We start from the raw sequence: 12,819 nt of genomic DNA, 5'->3' as shown, positions 1-12,819 counted from the left end.
ATGTTAAATTGTAAATAGAGGCTTGACAAGCAGTATGCTAGAGCTAAGGTATCTGCTAACTAAGATAAGCAGTAACACCCTGATGCTAGGGGCAATGGACAAGATAAAACCTGGAATGTAATGATCAGGTTCCATATGAACAGCACATTGACAGAGCATGCTGTACAGGGATTGGTTCCTGCAAAGTAACCAATCCAATCCAAGAATATGTGATGTAATGTATAGCAAATGTATATAAAGGGTTTTTTTGTGCAACTTTAGATGTGTGGTATGCCTTTTACCCACCCCACCTCCCATCCTTGGGTCTGATCAATTCAGCATAGCTTTGCTGTATGCCAAATAAAGGAACCTGAGTAACAAAATCTGGAGTTCAACTGAGTGTTTTGGATCCCAGAGAACTGGATCAAGTGTTCTCCTAGAACTGGACCAGGGGCTCTGGATAAGCCAAGTGGAAAAGGTATCCGAGGGAATCATGACACAGGAGACCAAATAGTCATTGGCATCTCATCCAAAGTATTTCACCGTCAAGTCTCTAATGACCAGGGCTAGATATAGAAAGGCAAAGTCTGTATGGTGGACTGCAGCAAACGCATGAAGGGATTTTAAAATAAGGGCATTTTGGACTGATTTTTTAAAATAATGTTTTAAATGGAATCCTTTTAAGAATGAGGAGACAGTGACACTGTCTGAGGATGGGATGATGGGGCAATCCCTATTTTGTACATCTGAGAAGATAGACTGCAGCGCTCCGCCCATGTTGGAGTCTGGAGACCTGAGATCTAATGAGGCCGTGGAAAAGGGATCTGCAAAGGTGAGAGGTGGGGAAGGCATATGAAATTTCCACACAGGGGAAACTGAGGCAGTAGTTTACAGCGGTAATGGTGCAGAGGTAGCATTAGCAGATAGAAAATAACTCATGTTGCTTCTATAATTTGTTTTTCTATTTTCACACATTGTGGAAATACTATAGATTTTTGTCAAACAAATTTTAACTTTGTCTGCTAATTAATTTTCCAGCTTATTATATGATACCAGAGAAAGTGGAATAAACCAAACCTTTATGCATAACAAATTAGTTTATTCAAGGTTTCCTACACGAAGTTGCAAAGGATTCATTCCACAAGTGGAAGCAAACAGGCAAATTGATTAAGAAATCCTTGGGAACTGGCAAAATCATGGTTTAAGGGAATAAAACACTGTAGCAAGTTAGTGAAAACTGTTTGCAGGGTTGTTACAGCCATGTTGGTCCTGGGATATTAGGGGGTGAGATAATATCTTTTATTGAACCATCTTCATAGAACTTGGTCCAATAAAATATATTACCTCACCCAGTTGGTCTCTTAGTGAATAGCTGGCAGTAGTCAGAGATCTGTTAAAATCTCTGACTCAAATTCAATAAAACACTCATAAACTGAATGTGCCTGTTCTATGGCAGCTGTTTGTTCCCAGGAAACTTTGGAAAACATTCTATTTAGAAAGAGTTCTGCCAAATGTCCTATATTTTCACTTTTTCTCCTTTACTTACTTTGATATATTTTCATAAAAGCAAGATCTTTGCTTCTTAAGAGTTCATCTCTTCTTCTGCTGAATCTCCCTATGAAGTCATAATTCTCTGTGATGACAATCATTTCCATAGAAATGCATTTGATGTTACGAACTCAGTGTTGTGGATTCAGGTGGGGAGTAAGTAGCAGAAGCAGATGAACTCATTCAAACAAAGATATTTTCATGGAAATAGTCCCTTATAATAAAGCACTGGGGGAGAAAAAGATAGAGAGAAAACATATGATAAGCACACAGAATTGTCTTTGGAAATAATGCTAAACAAAATTTTCCATATGAAGTGAGTGATCTTTAATATAGTCTATTTTCCATTTGGAAATTCCAAACATAACCAAACATTGACTGAAACCCTTTCATGGAAAATAAATAAACTTATATTTAAAAATCCACTTCTCATCCAATGCATCAAAATTTCAAATGCCACAGAAAAAAATAACCTAATAAAAGAACAGAATTTGTAAACAAACGTTATCTGTATATCAAATCAAGATATGCTTCACTATACAATAGATCGACCTCAACCTCAATAAAATCTTGAAAAAATACTTGTTAAAGGTCTATCTTTGATTAAAGGTGGGGTCTAGAATGGGATTAAAAGACAAGGAATTTGCCCAGGGTTCAGTTCTGCACTACAACCTCACTCAGACAAGTGGTCCCACTTAAGTAAAGGGGACTATTTATCTGAGAAGGACTACTCCCATGAGTAAGGGTTGCAGAATGCAAGGTTTCAAAAACTTGGCACAGCAAAATTATTAAATAGGTTTACTATACAAAAATTATGCTTCCTTCCTAAGAACACTATGATATATTGCAGTATAAAGAGAAATTGGTGCTCTCCATCTCCAACTGACCACAGAATCGTAGAATTATAGAAATGTAGGGCTGGAAGGGACCTCAAGAAGTTCTCAAATTCAGCCCTCTGCAATGAGGCAGGACCAAGTAAACCTAGACCATCCCTGGCAGGTGTTTGTCCAATCTGCTCTTAAAAACCTCCAATGATGGGCATTCCACAACCCCCTTGCAAGCTTATTCCAGATCTTAACTACCCTTATAGTTAGAAAGCTTTTTCTGAATATCTAACTTAATATCTCTTGCTGCAGGTTAAGCTTTTAACTTCTTGTCCTACCTTCAATGGACATGGAGAACAATTTATCACCATCCTTCTTATAGCAGCCCTTAACATATTTGAAGACTTAGCAGGTCTCCTGTCAGTCTTCTCTTCTCAAGATTAAACATGCCCATTTTTTTAACCTTTCCTCATAGGTCAGTTTTTTTAAACCTTTTATCATTTTTGTTACTTCCTCTGGAGTCTCCCCAGTTTGTCCACATCTTTCCTAAAATTTGGCACCCAGGGTTGGACAAAGTACTCCAGTAATCTACTAGTGCCGAGTAGAATGGAACAATTATCTCCCGTGTCTTACATACAACACTCCTGTTAATACACCCACGTGAAGGTATAGAGCAGTGTTTCTCAACCTTTTAAGTAGCAAGTACTCCCTAACTTCTGAAAATTTTAATAAGTACCCCAACACTCAATTTTCCATGGGATTTTATATTTACAGATTAATGTGAGCCATATGTTGGAAGAAGGGCTGAGTATATAAGGCCGTGATATGACAGATGTCAGATCTAGTGTGGGTAGGGTTACCACCTTTGCACCAGGGGTAGGCTAGAGGTGATGTTGGCCAAAGCTAGGAGGCTTTGAGCGGCACGCCAATGCTGGGGAATATAAAGCGCCGTGCCAAATTTTATGCCATAGATTTGAGAGGTGGAAGGGGTGAGAAAGAGACAGGGAAGGAGGGTGAGAGAGAGAGAAGGAGAGACAGGAAAAGAGGGTAACTGGTGAAATCTGGGGCTGTCATAAATGTCAATTTCACTGCTCAGCTACAGCAGTGAAATTGACAAGTTTTCTGGGCACTGGGGCTTTGAGCCAGGGAGGGGGGCTGCCACCCAATCCAAGCTGGGGTAGAGGAGACTTCTGTGCCAGCTGGGACCCATGGATGTGGGCAGGCGGCTGCTGCCTGTCTTCAAGCCGGGCGCTTAAGGCTGTCCCTCGGCTTGGAGCTGGGGCGCGGGTGGCTGCCACCCAGCTGCGAGACCAGCTTGCGAGACACAGGAGGCTGCCACTGGGTTCCCACCTGAGAGCTGGGACCCGGCAGAAAGCAGGGGGCTGCTGCCGCCTTCCCCAGAAGCTGGGGGATGACACTCATTTCCCAGCTGGGAGCTGCGACTGTGCGGGAAGCGGGAGGGCTGCCACCCACCTTCCCCAGAACACACCTCCCCATCTGGGAGCTGGGGCCGGGTGGGAAGTCGACAGCTGCCACCTGCCTCCTCTTCACTCTGTTTTTCCCTGGGTACCCCGTGCCTGTGTCTTGCGTACCCCTGGGGTACGCGTACCACAGGTTGAGAAACTATGGTATAGAGCAGCAGTTCTCAACCTTTTTTTTTCCTGAGTACCACTCAGGTCAGGTACCACTTGACCTGACTATACCTGACCCGAGTACCACTCGGGAAAAAAAGGGGGAGGGGACATGCGGCGGGGTTTTGTGGCGGTGGCGGGGAGGGACTTGCGGCGGCGGGGAGGGACTTGCGGCGGCGGCAGGTTACATGGGGGAAACAATACCCTCCGCCAAAACCCTTACGCCGTTTGCCTCTTTTCGCCGGCAGAGTTTCGTAGGGGTGGGTGGGAGGGCACTTCCGGTAGTGGATTCGGTGGAGTGGTATGGCTCGCGTACCACCGAGCCTTCTCGTAAGTACCACCGGTTGAGAACCGCTGGTATAGAGGATATGAGTCCTCTGGAAGCAGAGGTCTGCAGCTGTCTGGCTGGCTAGCTAATTATCTCCACCTGCTGAACCTGGAAAAAGACCTGCAACTTAATTGGCTGATCTTCAGAAAAGGAGGAGCAGTAAAGGGGTGGAGGGGCTGCAATACCTGGCTCAGCCAGGAGCAGCAACTCCAAGAAACAGATGAACAGAAGGGAGAGTGGGTAAAGTTCTGTCATCACAAAAGCTCAGGTAAGAGTCAGGAACTTTTGGGTTGATGAACTTGTGGGGGTGAAGGACAGACTTGGGGAAAGGGACAAACTGTACAGACTTTGAAGGGAGAGGCTATGAAACTTTGATCCTGTTTTTCATTAAGGAGACTTGAAATAAAACCCACAGCAATTAATCTGGCTGGAAAACTACCTTCCCTGGATTCCGTGAGAAAGCTCCAGACCAAATTTCCTGAGGGACGGAGCTGGCTCAGCAAGCACAAGCCTGGGTCCAGTTGGAAGAGGATGCTACAAGGTAGGCTCCAATCCTTTTACACCCCAGAATAATATTTGCCTTTTTTGTTAACTGCTTCCCATTGTTGACTCATTCAATTTGTGATCCGCTATAACCACCAGATCCTTTTAGGCAGGATTACTGCCTTGTTAGTTATTCCCCATTTTGTAGTTGTGCTTTGGATTTTTTTCCTTCCTAAGTGAAGTACTTTGCACTTATCTTTTATTGAATTTCATCTTGTTGAATTCAGACCAATTCTCTAATTTGTCAAGGTCATTTTGAATTCTAACTCTGTCCTCCAAAGTGCTTGTGACCTCCTCCCAGCTTGAAATAATAAATAAGACAAATATTTCAAAGTACTAAACTTTTGGGGGATCTTGATAGGTACTTTAGTGGCAAATTTTACAAAGCTATCCACTTTCCTAATGTTGCACAATCTTCTGAGCTCATAGCCTATAAGCCAAAAGAGTAAGTTGTGTCAGTATTCTAGAGTCCCTATGTACATTACCCAGGGTACACTCTGGACTGTTGAACAGCAGTGTCTCCTTAACTCTTGAGCCTGGGGTGCCTTTTACACTGCTTTGCTGTCAGAATACCCACTCCTGGCCTGTTCACACAGTCTTCATCGTGCATATTCACTCCCAGCTAAATACATGAGCATTCTGACCAGTCACTTATGAACTACATACACCCACAAATTCCTAGTCCCAATCTTGTTCCCCAGAAACGTATCGCTCAGTATCGTTCTAGAAATTCCATCATTTCATCAAAGGAAAATGATAATACATCAGCCTTGTTATCCCAAATGGAGTGTCTGACACACACTAATCCAAAACACACTGGTTAAGATAAAACAATAAAATAAGCTTATTAACTACAGAAAGACAGATTTTAAGTGATTACAAATAATGATGCATAAAATTCAGGATTGGTTACGAAAGAAATAAAAGATAAAATGCAAGATAATGGCTAATTTAACAAACTAACAGAATTCAAAGAGACAGTTTTCCTCACCATGCACTGCAGTAGATTTCACTGGGCCTCCTTGCAGCCTGGGCCCTTCATTACTAGCTCAGTATCCTTCAGATATTCATTGATGTCATGAGCAGAGAGACAGGAGGAGAAGCAAGGTCTAGCCTTTTCTTCCCCTCTTTGTAATTAAATTGCTTGTTCTAGAAACATCCTTGCTGAGCCATGGTGACAAAACAGTGTCTTGTGCATGTGGAATTTAAACTTCAGTGATTAAATGTAAATTTCTTGTTTACACCTTTCCCCGTTCTTGAGAATGGCCGCTTAAGTAGATGATAGCCCCTTATCACCTGGCTGAAGCCTGTGTGTCTTTATCTCTGAAAAACTGGTTTGTGGGCATTACACAGAATTTCAGCATATTTCAGTAACAATCATACAGTAGAATTTTATCACTTCACACATATTGTTGCTACACATTTCAGCAGGATAATGATATTCAGCGGATCATGACTTTTTCAAATGATACCTCACAAGGAATACTTTATACAAAATTTATCATACTCTTGTAAAAGTGGTAAACATAATGGTATAGACTGTCACACCCTGTTATAGGCAGAAAATGTTCCTAAACATGTTTGACCGTAGTACTGTCTTCATATAATGGACAAACATTGCATTGTTTCTGTGCCCATTCTGTACTGAAAGAGTGCCTGATGTTTTCAAACAAAAAGGCCTGATGCTGCTCCAATTGAAGTTAGTGGGATTTCCACCATTGACTTCACCAGGAGCAGGAATAGACCCTATGTAGATAATAAAAACCAGTAACTGAACTATCAGAAAACTCTTATAATCCAGAAAGCCTTTGCACTATTCCATGAGCCTAAACAATCTAGCATAGAGTACAAAAATAGTGCGGCTTACCAAGTAGCTCACCTCTTTATTTTCTTGATGCCCATGAAAGTAAGTAACAAATAGCATCATCAATGCTAAATGGTGGAGAGAATCTCAGTCTTCACCAGGAACATATCTTCAGTCTACTGCCAAGCATCTCTTCATCAGGCTTTTGCTAAACTGTATGGTGAAAGAAGTTCAATTAGGATCTGGATTGAGACCATTAAATTGACATACATCCTGATAATTGGAACTCAGTTTTCCCACTAGACACAGGTTAGGGTATTACCCACTGCCCAAATTAGCCTAGAATTGACTTGCTGTTTAAGTAATTCTATATTCAGGTGGTCATTAAAGGGAAGGTTTTATTTTGTATATATTCTGCATAAGTAGCTGCATGAAGAAAATGAACTTAAAATTCTGACCTAAACTCATTTAGGGATAAGATTTTCCATTCCTGGTTCAGCACAGCTGCTAGTTAATATTCTGGACTTGCCTTTTGGAGTTTGCAGACATTCACTGGCGGTGAGGAGAACTAGGGCATTCAGAAAGCTAGGAGGGAATTAGTATTCTGCACAGTTTAGTCCTGCTAGTTGGGAAGCTTGACAAGCATCACACTTGCCAGTTTATCCTGCTCTGATACCAAAATAAAGAATCAGGCTTGGGTGACAACGTTAAAGTGCTTCAGCACAGCAAACAGTCTTTTTTCCTTTTTTATTTTATAGTAAATGGACTTTGTAAATTCTCTATAAAATGGTTGCCAATTGCAACAATCCTTTCTTCATCCATATTGTAAATCACTGCTGTTTGCCACCAACTCCATTTCCTCCTCCGTATTGTGATTGTTATGAAGAAAATAACTGATTTCAACTATATCATAACTATAACTAGAAAAAGGAGCTAAATTCAGGGTGGCCATTCATTTTGGACCAGCTTTTCAGGAATAGCCATGGGAGGGAATGATGAGCACATTACTATGGCTTGCCTGGCCATATTATAAAATGCATCTCAGAGGAGAAAACGATACAGGGTCTGAATACCATGCTAGTTTATCTGTCTCTGACAACACTGGAGTTGAAAGCATTTAGGTTTTATGGGGAGAAGGGGACCCCAACAGTTCATTCAAAAATAGTTAAAATTTTCTCCTGTGATTCCACTTACCAGGAATGAGCAGATTGAAATGAGACCCTTTTCTTTAACAAGTTCAAATCATAGCTTGTAACTCAAGCAACAGAAGTTACATATAGCCATGCTAAGAGGCAGTGTGGCATTTCACCACTCTAGAGAGAACTCCAGTAGACTCCAGTTTAGCGTGGCATTGATTTTTTTTTCCTGAATCTCAACCCTCCCAATTTGTTCAAAAATCTCTCACCCAACCTAACATATAGAAATACCTAAGCATTTGACAAAAGGTTTTTAAAAAATGAGAGCAACTTTGAACTGGCTCCTCAAATGAATGGGCACTCAATAGAATTTCCTGTGGATGGTTGATGTAGTTTGCCTTCTCAGATGCATGAGAAGAATCAAAGCTACCAGAGAGTGGAGGGGAGAAGGAAAAGAATCAGCAAATAACATGCAAAAGGGAAACAAAGAAATATACAGGAAAAAAAACACAAAAAGAAAAAATATGGAGGAAAAGGAAAAGAAAATGGAAAGGGAAATGAAGAAATGGACGTAGCTGTGCCAGGAATCTGCTAAACCGTTCCAGGTGGGGGCTCCAGCAAACAAGAGTTGGGAACCACTTCTGTAGATTATCATTCAAATCTAGCAGGAAGACATTCAGCCTTATCAGTTGTTGCACATTAAACTCAATACATATAGTTAATGAATCAATAAAGAGGTCTGAATACAGTGGGAATTGAGGGCCCTCAGCACCTTGCAGTTCCAAGGTGATATAGAGGAAACTGGGTGGGGAGCTGGAAGAGTATGAAAGGTTTTAACCCAAAGGTAAAATTGCAGCACAAAGAATGAAGAGCCATCAAAAACTCCAGGACCCAATTTCAAACAGCTCTGCAGGGACAGCTCCTGGGGCTGCTCTAAAAGCTATCAATCTCCAGCAGTCCCCAGGCACCACTTAGCAACTGGGGATTGCCAGAGCACAGATATACCCCAGCCCTGTCCTCTTTTTCCATCACTATACCCTGTAGAAAGTGGGCAACAACATAGGAACCGCTACAGCAGCTCTACACAGCCTGACAATTCTCCTAGGCTGGAAGGATGCTCATGTAGACACATTAATGGGTGTTAGGTGAGTTTTGTACCTCCAAAGCAAACACAAAGCTGATTTGCAATGCAGCAAAAGAACTGGCTTCCACAGTCTTGTAGCTATTTATTCATAGATGAGATTTATAGATTTTAAGACCAGAAGGGATTGTCATGATCATCTTGTTTGACCTCCTGCATAACACTCACCATAGAATTTTCACCCAGTACATCCTGCCCTGAGATCAATATCTCATGGTTCACCTAGAGCACAAATTTTTTTTTCCCTTCCCAATTCCAATCTCAGATAGATGGCAATAAGGAACCTGCACTCTGATACCTAGGAATCCTAAAAAATAGATCTGACTTGTAACAAAAATAACAGGAACAGTTGCACTAAAGTGAAATCACTGCCAAATACTAGAAAAGCTTCCCTTCTGCAGTAAGTACAATTTCAATTTTACACCACTGGATGGCAACAAACTTTGAATGATGAGTATGCAGACTACATGCCAGATTTCCACAAGTGGAAAAGGCAGAGCCATGGAGAGTTTGAGCAGTTCCTTGAATCTTTTACAGAGGTTTTGTGAAGCAGAAAAGAAGAGATTCGCTTTGAGAGACACAAACTGAGTCATGGTGTCCAGTTGACAAATGAACTGTAAAATGCTAATGCTACAATATATTAGAGTGGGAGTACAGAATGCAGCCAAATCAAGTAAATTATTAGGATTCCTGTTCATAATGGTCTTCCTACTGAAAGCAATTATCTCTCTCTAGCGTGTTGTTTACAATACATAGGAGGAGTCATGAGTGAAAAGAATATTAATAGCTTCAATGAGCAAAGAGAGTTGTAAAACTTAAGATTTTATTGTAAAACTTAAAATGAAAGCAAAAATTTGAGGCAAATATAATGATGCTTTGCTCTTATATACCATAGCATCTTTCATCTGAGTATCTCAAAGTGCTTTATAAACAATTAAATGACACCACAAAAACCCTGACAAATATTATTATCCCCAATTGACCACGTTTACCCTAGGAGTCAGTAGCAAAGCCAGGGAAATAGCCAACTTACCTTTGACTTGCAGCCCTATGCACTACTTGTCACCCGATGCTTACTGCTATTTCGTTCTTTCCTCACTTTTTTTTTTTTTTTAAATGCAGCCACTGGGCCTCAGCAAGGCAGAACACATTCCTAAGGGATGCATGAGGCAATACGTAGTGGCTCAGATCACTTAGAAACCATTTCCATCTCATCTACATCTTAGTACATAACTGTGTTTGTGTCTATTTTTGACACTTAAATTGCAGTTTTCTCATTCTTTTTTTTTTTAAGTTAAGCATTCTGAGGCCCACTGATTTCAGTGGAAGCAGGAGCAAACCTTAAATCTGCAACAAAGAGAACGTCTACGACTAAGGGTACACAACAATCTACACAGCAAACACCATGGCATGGGGCTAGGCTACCTGAGGTAGCATGAATCTAGCTGGTGTGGGTAACAATAGCAGTGAAGACAGTGCAGCAAGGGCTTCCACACAGGTAGTATCAGCCTGTCACAGACCCTCAGCTTGCTCACTGGCTCTGAAACCTGTGCTGCACTGCCCACACTGGTATCATTACCCACGCGTGCTGGATGCAAGCTAGCTCAGATAGGCAAGCCTGTGCACAAATTTTGATGTGTGGACATTCCCTTAAAGCGATTGAGTATAAACATTATGCTAAGTATTCACCTTTTCTTTCTTATCCCTCCCACCTCTCTGAAGAAATCAGGGATCAGCCAAAGCTCAGAAACTTAGTCTGCTATATTTTAACAAAAAATGCATTAAACACTGTCTTAGTAAATGTTTATTTTCCAACTAGTACAGCTGACAAAGAAATAAGACTGAATTAGGTGTTTTACATAGAGCATTCGGCAAGGGGAAAGAATAAGATGATAAAGAAGAATGCATTATATTTGTACTAGTTTCCATTCTTGTTACAATTGTTGTTCCAGAAACAGATTATTTTTGTCCCATTGTCTGTTGTGTTCTGTAACAATCATTATTCAGGGACTGAGCCATTCTAATGGCCATGAAAATAATTTGATGGTGTCAGACTAGCTCCCAGTGGACATATGTCCACATCAAAAAACCAACCACACTAATTGGCAATCTCATTGGCATTCTCAGCACAGAGGCCAAGAACTTCAGAGATTCATAGATTAAGGCTAGAAGGGATCATTGTGATCATCTAATCTGCACTTGTGTATAACACAGGACTTCCCTGAATTAATGCCTGTTGTAAGTCCCAGTAGCTATGGTAGAACTAGCACATATCTTTTAGAAAAACATCCAATCTCAATTTTAAAATTTCCATTGATGAGAATCTACTACAACTCTTAGTAAATAGTTCCAATGGCTAATTACCCTCACTGTTAAAAATGTGTGCCTTATTTCTAGTCTGAATTTCTCTAGCTTCTACTTCCAACCATTGGCTTTTCTGATACCTAAACTGTCCTTTATTAAAAAATTCTGTAACCCATGTGGGTACCTATACACTCTGATCAATCCACCCTTTCATCTTCTCTATGTTGAGCTAAATAGACTAAACTCTTTGAGCCTCATTATATTTCCAATCCTTTAAATATTCTTGTGGCTTTTCTCTGAACCCACTCCAATTTTTCAACATCCCTTTTGTATTGAGAGGACCAGAACTGAACATAGTAGTCTAATAGTGGTTGCACCAGTGCCAAATACAGGTAATAACCTCCCTACCCTTACCTTAGATTCCCATGTTTGTACATCCAAGGATCATATTAGCCCTTTTGGCCACTGGGAATACATACACTGGGAGTACATGTTCAGCTGATTATCCACCATAACCCACAAGTCTCTTTCAGAGTCACTGCTTCCCATCATAGAGTTTCCCATCCTGTAAACATGGCCTACAATATTTTTTTCTACAGTATTTGTTCCTAGATGTATGACTTTAGATTTGGCCACATTGAAATGCTTATTGGTTTCTTGAGCCTACCTTACCAAGTGATCCAGATTGCTACCAGGGACCTTTTTCATTATTTACCATTCTAATTGCCTTTCTGTCATCTGCAAACTTTATCAGTAATGATTTTGTCACTGAAAATATTCAGAGCCAATAACTGATCCCTGCGAGACTCCATTAGAAATGCACCCGATCAATGAGGATTCCCTGTTTATAATCACATTTTGAGACCTGCCAGTTTTCAATCCATTTAATATGTACCACGTTGATTTTGTATCATTCTTGTCACAGGAGCAGAGTGAATTCTTATGCCCCCCCTCCTCCAGAACACCTTGAGTGTAACTGACTTTGCTACCTGCAGAGCTGAGTGTTAACTCTGAGTGCTTGTGCCTTGCTCTGCCACACTGATGGCAGGATTGAGCGTTAACTCAGTTTATCTAGTCTACCACATTCACAGTGTAACTGAATGTTCTTAATTAGGTTCTCTCTCTCTCCCCTCCCACCAGTGGTTAGGTAAGAGTTAACAAATGTTTGAGCAGTTGCTCTAGTTGATTGATGCTAGTTTGAATGTAGCATTAAAGCTTGGTGCTGGCTGGGAATCTCTAGCGGCAATTGTCAAAGGAAAGCTATAAATAGTTAAGAAGGGAGTTGAGTGAGGTGGAGGAAGAAACATCAGCCTGAGGAAGGAAAGTCTGGACAGTGACTCCATCTTAGCTCTCCAAGCTCTCTAGTCAGAGTAGAGTAAGATTTCTGTTGACTACTATGCATAGCTAGCATATAGTTGGGGAAATGCCTGTGGGATTGGCTCTCACTCTTAAATAAACTCTTAAAGACCTAGACTCTGAGTAGTCAGCCCAAACCACCATCAAAGGTTAAGCCCCTGGGAGAATCCTGGGTGATCTGGTAACAATTCCAGTTTCTTAATCAGAAGGTTGTGTGATACCAAG

General features: G+C 41.1%; 1 long non-coding RNA gene across 1 annotated transcript in view; it reads right to left on the bottom strand.

Annotated features, from left to right (window-relative positions):
• Positions 1 to 1,623: 1,623 nt before the first annotated feature.
• The window catches only part of LOC137151598 (uncharacterized), a 52,354-nt gene continuing 41,158 nt past the window's right edge, over positions 1,624 to 12,819 (bottom strand). The window contains exons 2-3 of the long non-coding RNA XR_010919318.1: positions 6,733 to 6,870; positions 1,624 to 1,755 (exon numbers count right to left, since the gene is read on the bottom strand). This is a non-coding gene — a long non-coding RNA (uncharacterized lncRNA). The remainder of the gene's footprint in view (positions 1,756 to 6,732; positions 6,871 to 12,819) is intronic.

Source organism: Emydura macquarii, unplaced genomic scaffold, assembly GCF_026122565.2.
Source record: "Emydura macquarii macquarii isolate MOO-44397 ecotype Brisbane River unplaced genomic scaffold, CSIRO-AGI_Emac_v2 contig_212, whole genome shotgun sequence".
Taxonomy (NCBI): domain Eukaryota; kingdom Metazoa; phylum Chordata; order Testudines; family Chelidae; genus Emydura; species Emydura macquarii.
The sequence above is the reverse complement of the archived record's forward strand: the minus strand, read 5'-3'. Positions and strand labels throughout refer to the sequence as shown.